The sequence below is a fragment of the Leptonychotes weddellii genome, chromosome 15 (assembly GCF_054177405.1).
Source record: "Leptonychotes weddellii isolate Sample4059 chromosome 15, ASM5417740v2, whole genome shotgun sequence".
Taxonomy (NCBI): domain Eukaryota; kingdom Metazoa; phylum Chordata; class Mammalia; order Carnivora; family Phocidae; genus Leptonychotes; species Leptonychotes weddellii.
In genome coordinates, this window is record NC_138383.1 from 33,660,399 (window position 1) to 33,674,455 (window position 14,057).

Here is a 14,057-nt window from a genome sequence, read left to right on the forward strand (position 1 = left end):
TGGGTTCCCTGCTCAGTGGGGAGTCCACTTCTCCCTCTGTCCCTCCCCGCCGCTCGTGCTCTCTCTCTCTCAAATAAATAAATAAAATCTTTAAAGAAAAAGGATGATGATAAAAAAATAATAATTACCAATTCATAGGGTCACTGTGGGGATTAAATGAGTTAATGTGTACAAAGCATTTAAGAACCACATTAAGAATATACTAAGCATGAGTGCATGGTAGCTGTTACAGTAATATCTGTTTTATATTGTAATTAGGTGACAATATTGTATTTACCTCTTTGGTTATAAGATTTAGTTTGGAAAATGTAGGTACCACTTTAAAAAAAAGTCTAAATAATATATCAGTTTAACCTACTCATTTTACAGATGGGGAAACTAAGGCTCCAGGAAAAGAATAACTACTAGAGGACATGTAGGTGAAAGGCAGAAATGGAACAGACCCAGATCTGACTGAGCTTGGCATTCATTCCTCCCTCCCCCTCCCCCGGCACACCTGCTGCCTTTCTGGCTGTGCAGGGTGGGGAGGGGATATCAGCTCTGGTTGCTCACATAGTTAGCCTTGACTTCTGTCCCACCATGTGTTAGGGGCAGCCCAGAAGGGGGGCCTCCACCAACCCACCCTCTTCTTTTTCAGAGCCCATATGGGTAGCGTTCCTCTGTCTCTCCTTTACTCCCGTGCCTATTGTCTTCATATAGTGTGGCCATAAATAAGTTCTCACTCCAGAGATGTTTGAAACTTCTGGTTTACTCCTGGGTCTCAATTTACAAGTTTATGACTACAGAAAGTTCAGGTGTTATTAAGGAGCTCGGGACTGATAGCCAGGGGAGCATTATTTTGTTAGCTCTTCTCCAAAAAGATCCAAAAGAGTCCAGGGTGCTCATTGACCTCTTGCACCATCCCCACACATAAGCATCAATATATGTTTGTAGTTCAAGAGGATGATCGCAAAAGGCTGGGACAGGCACAGGGTACCCTCTTTGGAATCTCAGACCAGCTTTCCAAAAGCATGACAACTGTGGTAGTCATCCTTGAAAATGACTGCTGTGACCCCCTCCTCCTTGTACACTTCTACCCACATGGCACCAGGGTTATTCTGGGCAGCCTAGGGAGGAAGCAATGCTATGAATTTAAAAAGACTGGCTTCTGGCCTGGTTGGTCTCCCACCTGCTTGCCTCCTTTGTCCCATGGATCAGTTGCTCTTGGGAAGACCATGTCATGAGCAGTCTAATGGAGAGGTGGTAGCTTCCTACCAACAGCCACGTGAGGAGCTTGGAGCAGAATCTCCAGCCCCACTCAGTCAAGTCTTTTCATACCGCAGCACCAGCTCATGTCCTGGCAGCAGCCTCACAGAAGACCCTGACCAAGAACCACCCAGCTAAGGGGCTCCCAATTCCTGACCTGCCGAGACCATGTGCAATAATAATTTGTTGTTTTAAGTTGCAAAATGGTGGGGTAATCTGTTACACAGCAAGTGATGACTAATGCAGGGGCTATGAGGCTTGAGAGCCATTTCCAGAGGCAGAGAGACAACATTTAGAGGGAAAGAGGGCCTTCATTAACAATCAGGAAGACAAGAAGGGATAAGATGTCCCTAGATCCATGTGGTACTGGATACATCCTGATACGTGAAAGCTTTGTCAGAGGATCCAAAGATGAAAGTCTGGGTCCTGCCCTAAGGCAGGCAGCCCATTATCTTTCGAGACCAGTAGGCGAGTAAACAGGAAATCAAACAAAGTGTAATAAGAGAGATACACAGCCCCTGATCCAGGCAGGAGGGAGGGGGTTGGTCAGGCAAAGTGCCCCAGAGAGGTGACTCCTAACCAATTGATGTATACTCAGTACTAACCCGGGCATTTCAGAGGGGGCAGAAATGGATAAAGCTGTGTCCCTGACTCCTGGAAGCCCACATCAGTCCTTCTTGACACCAGCTGGACCTAGAGGTGTTGTTTAAAAGTCCCAATGCCCAGGGTCTATTCCAGACAAAATAAATCACAGAGTCTCTGGGGATGGGCCTGGATACCAGCATTTTAAATAGTCTTTCTAAGAGATTTGAATAAGTAGTCAGGTTGAGAACCCCTGGTCTAGCCAGAAAAACAACAGTCGCAACCACAGCAACACACACACACACACACACACGTTTGCACTATGATGAGTAACTTTCGTGATTAACATGTGAGTGACACAAACTTCAAGTGCTGAGCATGTGTAGAGAAGACAGGCATGGCTGGGCCTGGGGTGGTCTCAGGAGGCATCTCCAGACCCAGCTGAACATTCACTCTGCTTTGTTCAGAACAGGGTAGAGTTCAGAACAAGATAAGCAAGTCAGGCTCAGAGTGGGGAGTCCAAGGCTGTGTAAGCCTCCAGGTTTGTTCTGGGAGCCATGGGCAGAGCTAAGCCTGCATGGCTAAGACCCAGCAACTCCAGGGGTGGGCGGAAGGAAGCAGAAGCTGAGGGTCAGGCAAGGCCTGAAACCAGAGAGCTTTCTCTGCAAATAGATGGTGGAAGGGAAGAGAGAACTTTATGGGCACTGGGGACTGCTAACACGTTATATTCCTTGTCTTGAGTTATTCCTACTGAAACCCATATGTGTTCTTATTTCCATTTCAAGGATGAGGAAAGGGAGTTGAAAGAGGTTAAACCACAGGGCCTGAAATTGTCTGTGAGTCATGGAGTAAGGTTGGTGCCAGAGTTGTGCTCAACAAACCAGGTTGTAAGCATCCATGGCTGCCTTGGGGTCTGCTGCTGAGGCCTCAGAGACAACCTGCAGCTCTCGAGATAAAGGCCCAGAACCAGCCAAGGCTAGCTGGAAGAGACTCGACAGGGCTGGGGCATATGGGTCCTGTGAACCTGGATGAGTCTGGGACATGATGTGCTCCCCTCTCCCATCCCTGACCTGCCCCCCCAAGCTACAGGAACAGCCCCAGAGCAATTTCTCTGCCCTATTTGCTTCCCTCCTTGCCCCCTTCGACCAAGGGTCAATTCAGCAGCCATAATCCCTTGATCCTTTTGCTCATTCATTTGTCAGCACCTTTATTCAGTGAATACCTATGGCATGCTGGACACACATCCACTAACCCAGTGGAAAAGAAAGCATGACTCTTAGGTGGTGGTGCTGGGGGTGGGGGTAGAGGTTGAAGGAAGTGAGGAAGAAGTGTGGGAAGAAGGATCAAGGACTGGCTCAGAGGTGGAGCAAAGAGTAAGACTCCAAGAGGGTAAGTGGCTTCCCCACAGCCACACTGTCACAACTCCAGGTGGGTGAGAGTCAGCAAATATGGGAAGGAGTGAAGCGATAAGTCAAGGAAGAGGAGGGAGCAGCCCACAAGGTAAGGAAAAGTCAAGGCTACCTCTCCAAGACCACATGACCTTTCTTGGCTTTAAAATCCCAGTTCCCAGCAGCATGGTCATAAAAGTCCTTAAATGATCTATTGTAACGATATGATATCCCATTCCAAAAAAAGATCCATGATTCTTGGCCATTGGGTAAATGCCCTAGAAAGATCTATACAGGTAGTACAAAGGTCCAAGGGGGTGGCCAGGAAATGCTCAGCTTGGAAGAGTTAACTCCTCTTATAAGCTTCCTGTCCCAAAACAACTTTTCCTCTGCAACCCCCTACCCCTCTGCCTGACCCTAATTCCCACCATATTCCCTCACACTTCCCATTTTTCTAAGTTAGGAATGCAGGATACCCGGTTCTGGAGCCAAGCCCACCATTGTGTCCTTGGCTAGGTCACTTTCCTTCCCTGGTCCTCAGGTTTCCCACCTGTACAGTTAGAGGCTGGAGCTACCTGTTGGCACTGACAATTGTCAACTGAGTCCCACTCACAGCCAACACTCTTCAGGAGAAAGAGGTTGACCTCCCATTGGTAAATGTTGATGGAGTCTTTTCTGAATGGTGATGGTGGTTAAGTAATAGTAGCTGTCTCTGTAGGCTGCATCACACAAGGTTGGCCTGAGAGGGGGTCAAGTTGGAAGGATAAATCCGGACCCTGAACATGGCCTAGAACATCTTAGAACATAGGCTTGGGCTGGAATGAACAGGGAGAGTAGAACGTGTCAGGACCTTGGGCTCTTTTAAAATCTGCTGGATTCCCTTCACTTCCTCCTGGACTCATTCATCTATCTTTTCTTCTTGTGTTTTTCTAAATGCTCATCTATCTTAAAGTGATTAATTCTCCAGGCCCAATAGCAGTGGGGGGGTGGGGGTGGGAAGAGATATTCTAATCCTTGGTCTTAAGGCTCTAAGATCAGGGGCAACCAGTCAAGGGTCAGGCTGTCCACAGTGATGACCAGCTTGTCTTGGAATCTGGTACACGGGGAGGCATCTATCTCTGCTGTCAAGTCAAAATAATGATACACTCACATTTTGCCAATTTCTAGAGGCTCTACCTCTGGAGGTGACTTGTAAGGAGCTTTCCATAACCAAAGGGCCCTTCTCTTTCAGCACAGAGAGTAGCTGTAAGTTTTCACACTGATTTGGGTCAGGCTGAGCTCCTAGAGCCCTAGGTGAGCTTGTCTAATGGGGCCTCCTGAAAACTATGGTTGGGCTGCTTCAGCTCCACTAGCTGCTGCCCGGAAGCTTCAGTTCATTTCTCTTTGGGGAGCGTGAGCCTTTCAAGAAGGGAGGCTCCTCCATGCCTATTGCATTCAGAGAGGGCCCACATCCTGCAGAGACATATAGACCTTGTTAGAGACTTGGGGCTTTATCCCAAAATCTATCGAGAGTCCTGAAAAGGTTCAGCCTGTGTTCAGATTTGGGTTTTTCCAAGACCACTCCATGTGTAGATGGGACTAGACTGGAGTGTAGTAGTGTGGATCAGGGGAGACCAAATTAGGAGGCTGTACAGGAGTCTAGGCAAAAGACAGTCATGGCTTCACCTTGGATATGGGCAATGACACTAGAAATAAGTGACACAATCAGGGAGGTGGGGGTCACTAGGGCTTGGGTTTCATGGTCTAGGGAGTGTGAGGGACAGAGAGACCTTGAGACAACTCTGTCTTCAGACTTGGGTGACTGGGAGGTGCCATTTGTTGAAATAGGGACAGCAAAGGAGCAAGGACAGAGGCAGAGAAAAGAGTATGGGTTTAGTTGGGACATGCTGAGTTTGAGGTGGCAGCTATTTATCCAAAGGAGCTGTTGGAGAAGAATGTGGATATGTGTCTGAAGCTATAGACAGAAAACTGAGCTGGAGATAGAAATAAAGACAGCTTTCAGTAAAGGAAATACCCAGGCTTGGAGAGTCATAGCTTGGAATTATGGCTTCTCCTCCCACTACTTTTTATGGAGATTCAAGTCTCTGGGTATAGCTGATAAACCAAAGAAGTAGGGTGACCACCACAGTCTCAGGGTGATGGCTCTGCAAGGGAATGGGTAGGGTGGGGACCGGTCATGGGAAGGTTCATGTCCTCTAGGGCAGCATGTCAGCATCTCCCAGAGGGTCATACTTTTGGGAAAGCATATTCACCATGCTAATGCAAATTTATATGTGAAAAACTGAAATAATTCTTATGTGTTTGAATACGGTCATCTAAGTGGACAAAACTCTGGCCTTATGGGGGGAAGGGTGCATGACCCCCAAGAGGGCTGAGCGTCAGCTTCAGAAATCAGAATGGCAGGTCTGTGCCCATGGTCAGGGAAAGGTGAGTTAACAGGCCCTTGTCCAGGGTTGCACACTCGGATGCTTCCAGAGGCAGGTGACATGAATGAGTCTAGCAAGTAGTGCGCTGGGTGGGGGCCATTGCTGCCCCACTTCCAGTGTGCGCTTCCAGTAAGAATGGAGCCCAGGGTGGCTAAGCCTTCTGCTTTTCCAGGAGAACTTAAGAATCCAGGACTAGGGGCGCCTGGGTGGCTCAGTTGGTTAAGCGACTGCCTTCGGCTCAGGTCATGATCCTGGAGTCCCGGGATCGAGTCCCGCATCGGGCTCCCTCCTCAGCAGGGAGCCTGCTTCTCCCTCTGACCCTCCCCCCTCTCATGTGCTCTCTGTCTCTCTCATTCTCTCTGTCTCAAATAAATAAATAAATAAATCTTTAAAAAAAAAAAAAAAGAATCCAGGACTGGATGTGAAATCTCCCAGTATTTAAATGTTGGCTCATTAAAGAGATGGATGAGAATTAGAAAGAGAGTGCTCTGTCCAGAAACCAAATAAGTCTCATCCGCAAGTTTCAAATGTAACCCACGGTTCATCAGTTAGAGATCTCTGCTCTGGCCCTACTCACCTGAAGCACAGGTGCAAAAACTCCGGTGCAGAGACAGGACTGGAGAAGCCCAGGTCACACAGCCAGTTACGGGAAAAGCCCAGACTCAAACGCAGACTCTCTACTACTGTCTTTACTACGCACCAGGCACTCCCTCCCGCTGGAGGTCTGTTTAAAGAGAAAAGATCTGAATTTTTCCATAACCTCATTATAATACTGCCTACTACTATTCTGAATTTCCCCAAACTCCTCGTTTTACACAGAAGGAGACTGAAACCAAGAAATAAAAACAAGATGTGCTTTCCTCCAGTGCGGCAGCAAGGCTGGGCGCAGAACCCACACCTCGGGCTCCTGGGCTAGCCTTGTTTTCACCAAGAACTTAAAGCTCTCCCTGGACAAGGACCATATTCAGTGAATTGTTGAAATATTCTGTTCCTAAGCATAGTCAACAATCCAAATTACAGTACCCGGGACCAGCCTCATAGGCCACATCACCTTAAATCTTCCCTCTGCGGGGGTCTGATTCACCAGGCTGGCACATCACTTCTCTCCTCTGATGAACGATAAACATGAATGCAGTGGGCTCAAAGCCTGAAGCCTCGCCAGCCACTTCTGATTTATCTGCTAATTGGAGCCAGAGCAAGGCTGGCATGATGCCGTCTGTCAGTTGGTTAGCTAGCGGTGTGGGAAGGCAAGAGAACAGAACTTCGAGTGCAGGAGATCAGGCTCAGGTCTGCCGCTCATGAGCCAGTTGACCTTGAAGAAGACATCGTTTCTGTGCACTGGGAATCCTCAAACCTGCCCCTTAGATGTTGCCCATGTCCATAGTCAGAAAGGAGATTAAAGCCTAAGGCAGACCGAATCTGATGCCCTGACTTAAAATCTTTAAAGGATCCCCATCGCCTATGTATTAAAGTCCAAAGTCAGTTCAAGGCAAGTGTGATCTGGCACCAGCAGCCTCTACTGTCATCCCTCAGTACACCTTCCTCCTTTCTCTTGGTAAGAACAGCTGACATTTATTGATCACAAACTCTGTGCCAGGCACTTGACGTTCACCAACTCGCATATTTCTCCCAGCATTCTTCTAAGAGAGGCACTGTCTGTTGTCTCTAACTTCACAAATCAAAAAGAGCAAGCTTAGGGTGCTTCAAGAACTGGCCCAGAGGCCCCGCTGTGAGTTAGAGAATTGAGATTTGAACCAACCCTGACTCCAGAGATTGTGGTCTTACCTACTGCATCATCCCATCTCCAATAATGTTCTTGACTCAACCTGACTTCTTATGAATTCTTCTCTGCAAACAAGTCACTTACTTTCTTGCCTTCACCTCTTTGCTTAAATGCTTTGTAAATGTAGTATGGGAGGAAGAAGGGCGGGTAGGGAGTAACGGAGGGAGGAACATGGAGGAAGGAGAGAGGAGGGAGGGAGAGTATGATAGGAAGGGAGGAGATGGAAAGGGGAAAAGGAGAGAGGGAGGGAACCAAAGGTAAAAGGGATGGCAAAATACATTTATGAAAGCATTTATTTAGTGAATGGTGTGAGGCAGGGGTCAGCAAACTATGGTCCTCTACTTTGGGGCCATATTCAGAGCCTGTTTCTGTATAACCTGAAGCTGGGAATGGGTCAATTTTTTTTTAAACATTTTTAAAGGGTTGCAAAAAAAATGATAAAGAATATGTGACAGACCATAGGCATCCTAAAGTCCAAAATATTTACTATCTGGCCTTTTACAGAAAAAGTTTGCTGATCCCTGGTGTAAGTGGATGCCATAATGAACATAATGAAAAATGAACGTAAGGGAATGTTCATTCTTCCAAGAGAGTGAACTTCAGAATTGGGGTAGGAAATCAGAAAATATCAACCTTTGAAACTTACACCAATGAGATGAGATTAGTCACTTCCTCAGGATACGGACCATCAGAGTGATGGTTTGCTGGGGTGTTGCCAATAAAGATGGGCTGGGGCCCTTGCTCTGTTTCAGCATAGGGTCCCTAGAGGAAGGCATACATTTCAAAAGCAGCTAATGGAAGATAAACTGAAATCTTAGAAGCCCCCACCTGCCTGTCAGGAGATAATGTTGTAAAGACAGCCAATTCTGGGGACTGACATCAGCACTATAGGCAGAGCAGAAATGAAGAGTCGGTATGGGGAGTGAATCCCCAGTGCTGCAGAGGAAGAGCAGGTCCTGAGAGGCTTGCCCAAGTATTCCAAGCTGCCTAACTAGCCGTCCCAGTGAAGACTTCAGGATGAGCCTTTAATGGGTCTGGCTATTTAGATCCTGTCTCCTCCTTTGCTCTAACCTACTAAAGGGCCATTTGATGACAATTGGACTCCTACAGAGAAGATGTCCTGTCCAGCTGGTGTGTTGTCTTACATTTGCTCAGCATAACAACCAGAATAACCAAGTGCATGCTATTTATTGAGTACCTGCAGCATACCAGGCACTGACTGGGTGCGGTGATTTTTAACTTTTATTATCTCATAGCCAGCCATCACTATCCTCATGTTACATATGAGAAAACTGAGTCTCAAAGAGATCAATGAACTTATCCAAAGAAGCATAACTATAAAGTAGCAGACACAGTAACCCCTGGTTTGTTGCCTCCAAAACATGATACTCTTTATAGTCTCTCTCTGTCTCTCTCTCTCTGTCTCTCTCTCTCTCTCTCTCTCTCTCTCACACACACACTAATTAATGTCTTTGTTCTTTGTCTCAACACTGTCTTATATTTCTAGACTCCAATATTCTGGAACCCTGTCTTATCCCCCCAAATAAGTACGTGTATGAAAACCTTAGTATTCATTTCAATTTCATCAGAAGCCTATTGGTCACATTTTATATGCAGAGATAAACAAAATTCAATCCCTTTTTCAAGAAACTTATGGTCTAGTGAGGGAGGTAGACAAATAAACTATCTAATAAAATGTCATGAGCCTGAGAGCTACTACCTCTGTTGCTAGGGTAGCCCAGACTTTGGACCTTTGGCTCCAAGAGGGCTTCCATGAGTAGCGTACACCAGGTTGAAAGAGTTCACAGATGAGGGAAAGTAGGGCTAGTGGGCAATCCAGCCAGAGGGATCAGGATGCACTAAGTCTGGAAGGCTAGCAAGATTTGATGTCTAACAATCATTTGGGATGGATAGGGCTTAAACTGAATCTAAGGAAGTAACAAAAGCCAGATCACAAAGGGTTTTTGCAATGTGCTAAGGAGTTTGTACTTTGTACTAATGCCAATGGGGGGCCATTGAAGGGGTTAACTAGGAAATGATGTGGCCAGACTTGTAAGCTTGAAAGAGCCTAAAGCATCATATGGAGGTTGCAATGAGATCATTTAGCAACAGCAAATAGAAAGTTTAAATTGGAGAAGCAGAGGCATAGGAAGAAGACCAACTGCAGAGAGTTGGATGGTAGAATCAATAGGTCTTGGTGGCTTGTTGGATGTGAGAGGAAGGAGGGAGAACAGTCTAAGTTAACACCGTGCCTGGTCCCTGGCAGCACTCCTTCTCCTCCAGAGCCCTGGACTCTTGCCTCTCCTCTCCCAGTTTCTGATTGGGTCTCACTCTTAGTGCCCCCAACCTCTGGAATTACACCTTCCTAGGACTACGGCTGATGTGCCCCACCTGCCATATTGAACCACCTTCCAAGCAATCACCAAACCCAAATTTACTCACACGTGGTAAGATGTCTTCCATTGAACTTCTCTCCACATCCTATCCCAGCCCAGAGACAGGCCTGTTTCCTGAACCCCACCTTTCCAGTCCACCTTTCCCCACCTTCTCCACCGAGCTGAGCCGGGCCTTGCTGCAGCAACCAGCCTTCCAAGCTCTGACCCAGCCAACTCCTCCCTCTGCCCCCAACACCACCACACAAAGCTGGGAAAGGAGGCTAATAGGGTAGATTCAAACTCTCTTGACAGCTAGGAACAATGGACCTGAACCAACAAGATGAAATTTAGCAGAGATGAATGTCAGGTTCTACAATATTGAGCCTAGGAATCAATCACAAGGACAGCATGGGAAGAGCTGATCTGCAGTGATGATAAAGGAAACATCCAGGGGAGGGGCTGATTAGCTGGCCAGAAGCGAAGCAGTCACCAAGAGTGTGAGGCAGCAGCTGCATAAAACATGTGCAACCATAGTTTGAAGATAAATCAATACAAGTAAAGTGTCCAGGTTAAGAAAGGTAGTGGTCTGGTCTGACAGTCAAGACCACTTAGACTCCAACTAGAATTCAGTGTTCCACTCTGGGAACTGCTATATCAGTATGTCCAGAAGAGGGGCAGAAATGAGGTGGTGAATACCTAGAAACAAATTCTGGAAACAGAGAGAAGGAGTGGGAAAGATGGCTCTCAGAACCTGGTGCTCAATTAAAGCTAACTGCCATCATTGTTATTTTCCCTTTCCCAGTTGCCCAGTTCTTAGGGGATTTTTCTGAGGCTGAGGGTCTGCGCCTTGGGAAGCACAAACAGCTCCTTCCTAGCTCCACCTGCATCTCCTTAAATGCCCCCTATCCCGTTCTCCTGATGGGGTTGGGGCTGGAGGCTGTTGCTGGTGTGTCTGATATGCAGCCCTCTTGTCTCAAGCTCCCTGAGCTGGGAGGCCAGTGTGATGCATGTGATATGGTTTCCCTCCTTATTTCTCATATGATCCTGGAGTGGGGAGCTGGTTGTGTCCTTAGGGCTGACCTCTGTTTTACAGATAATGAAACTGTGACTTCCTCAAGGTCCCTGAGCTCGCTCGTTGGCAGCAGAACTAGGATTAGAACAGGAGTCTGTCCAGGGCCCTTTCCAAACTGTCTGCTGGTACTTTTCCTCCAATCCCAACCACTCATTGACCTCCAAGTGGTTTTAATTTAAAATTTTAAAAGGCAGGATGTATAGGCTCTGGGGGCCAGCCACAGAGCACAAGAGATCAAGAGAAGACTGGACCCAAAGACTCTGTCTTTTACCAGCAGGGTTGCCTTTATTACTGGAGTGAAGTGAGTCAATGTCTCGGCTGATTTTCTTGCAGAGCCGATTCCTAGGAGAAACCTTGCTCGAGCCCCTCACTGCTGCCTGCAGAATGAGATAGGACCCACCGGAGATGTGCAGAGGCCGAACCCTCCCCAGCTCCCTTAGGGGTATTGCCCCTTTGATTTCCAGCAGTAGTGATCCCAAGTATTCAATAGAGGAAGCGGACCCTACTTGCTTCCTCATCACAACTTTTAACCCCAAGAATCCGGCAACTTTACTGTCACGATCATCACCATTTTCTCCTGAGTGCACAGCACGCTATAGAGTGTGTGCTTGATACACGACTCACCTATCCGGTTGACCCTCCCAGTTACCTGGTGAGGTTGCCCATGGGGACATCGATGCCCAGGGAGGCTTCTGGTCTGGCTGACTCACAAAGTATTATGGCTTTGCCTCCTCAGGAAAGCTGTATTTCTTAAATGTGCCTCCCCTGAGTTATAAAGTAAGTTCATAACAGAACTTCAATTTCCCATTTTTACAATTCTAGGATGAGAGACTCCCCTTAAATCTACCCAGAAACGAGGGAAAATGATGTGTGGAACCTGGAACACAAGCAGACAGGTCAACCCACAGGCCCTCTACTTGTGTGGCCAGAGAATTAAAAAGTCATAGAAGGAAATAAAGACATAATTGAGGCCAACTCATCGTAAAGGCGTCAACTGCGGGACCCAGATTCAAAGGACTTGATGCCAAGGGGCACAGAGTGGTTTCATGGCATGGCTGGAATTGTAACTTGGGTCACTGGGGTTCCTACCACTCCATGAGCCTGGAAACTGGTCCATTCCAGCCACGGACACTGAATGTTCAGGAAACTGTGGGCTAGAATCTGCCATTCACTCGGAAGTGCTAAAGGACTGGCGAACTGTCTTTGCCCTCTGTCTGGTGTTTGGAAACCACTTTTGCTCCAAACTAGCAGACAGCTCTCCTGGGCCTTCAGTTATCTATGCAGTGTACCCAGGAGGTCCACGGAAAAGTTGGGCACATACTAATTGCCGCATACCTCCCCAGATCTCCGGGGTGCCTGGGATATGTCTGTGTCCCCCAGGGCACTGACCTCAGGACAGAGAAGAAACACCTGCCTAATGTCCCCACTGCCTTCTAGGATGACATTCTACTTTATTCTTGCCACCCCACCATTCCTCAGATATTAGGTCCTATTTCTCTATTCTAACACACCCTTTTTATAGAGTATCTGTGTCCACATGATGTCACATCCCTGACCCTTGGATTCACAGCTCTGTTTTGCCAATGCCTTCTGGATGCCTCTGTCCCCACCCCTAGATCTTGACAATAAGCCTGGAACTCCCTGGACTGGCAAACCCCACCCCCCACTGGGACTTAGTCTTTGGTGTCAGCCTCCTCCCTAAGGTCTCCTCCTCTGGCCTCACTTTTTCCACTCAGCCGGCAAATAGGGAAAACCTTGAGTCCAGAGATCCTCCCACCCGGTCTTCCCTGGCACTGATGTTCTCATCGCTGGCCCTTGAAACCTCGGACCCACTCCCCGCTCCCTGCCTGTCTGTCCCACCACCCTGCCCAGTACCTTAAGGACACAGACAAACCCAAAGACCAGCCTCAAAATAGAAGCTCTGACCAACTAATTATTTAGTATGGCCTTTTACAAAAAGGGGAAGTGAAGTTCCCTGGTCAGACGAATTTGGAAAACACTGGGTTAAATAGAAGTTCAACAGGATTCTTTATTCTAGAATTTCAAGGTACTCTCCAAACAAATCATACTAAATACAATATCTGTGTTCCCGATACATATCTGACCATCCTGAAAGATCAATGTTCTCTAGAAATACATTTTAGGAAACTTTTATTTAACTCCTTCCTGGATACTAACACTGACAAGTCTTGACACCGACGCCTGTTTGCTGTGTAGCTTCAGGCGGGTCACTTTCCCTCTCTGGGCCTCAGTGTCTTCATCTATAAAAAACAAATAAAAGCAAGGTAGGCATTGAGCAAAATGGTCACTGGGGTCCCCTCTGGCATCGGCATTTTCCAGTCGCCTCATCTATATTTCCTGGCACGTCTGCACGCTGGTACCAAGGACCGGAGAAATGCTGGAGATTGAGGATAGAACAGCTGACAAGACCTGAGCACAACAAGACACAATGCGTGGCTTTGAGACTGACTGGGATGCTTTTTAAATGTTGAAAGTCATTTCTGTTTTGCTGGCATCACGTGGCCATTAACAGCACTCGGAATCCCCAGGGACTGAGAGGAGCCTGTAGCTCAGTAGCAGACAAGCTCCCCTGGGACTGTGAGGTTGAGGGACTTCCGCTGGGTTTTCAGGTGCCACTAGCCATCCATGCAGATCAGGGGGCCTTGCAGAAGCTCTGAGATATCAGAGACCATGCTTGGCTAGGTCACCACGGGGCTCCGAGGCACCACACGGACACTGACATGGCTAATCAGGGCAGATGTAACATCAGGGAGAGTTGTGGGGGCAGCTCTCAAACACATTCCCGTACCTTGTGGAATATTGAGGGGCCAGGTAAATTTGGGGGCCCCTTCCAACACTGAGCTCTGAATGCCTTGCGTAGGCAATATACTACTCTAGACACAGACGATGAAACAAAAATGAAGAAAACACCGTCCTTACTGTTATGGGATATAGTATTTCTCAAATTATGTCATACGGAAAACTGGTCCTTTAGATACTCCGAGATAATGATGTTTTCTCATCAGATAGGTTTCATAAGTATAACACCCTATTCCCTGCCCTGGACTTCTCATCCTACATCAGCATGTTAAAGGCTCTGAGAAGTCCTGCAGAAACCTGCCTAACTCCTTCATCCAAGTTTTCCCAAAGTTATTTGACCATAGAACTCTTTTGTCTGAACATTTT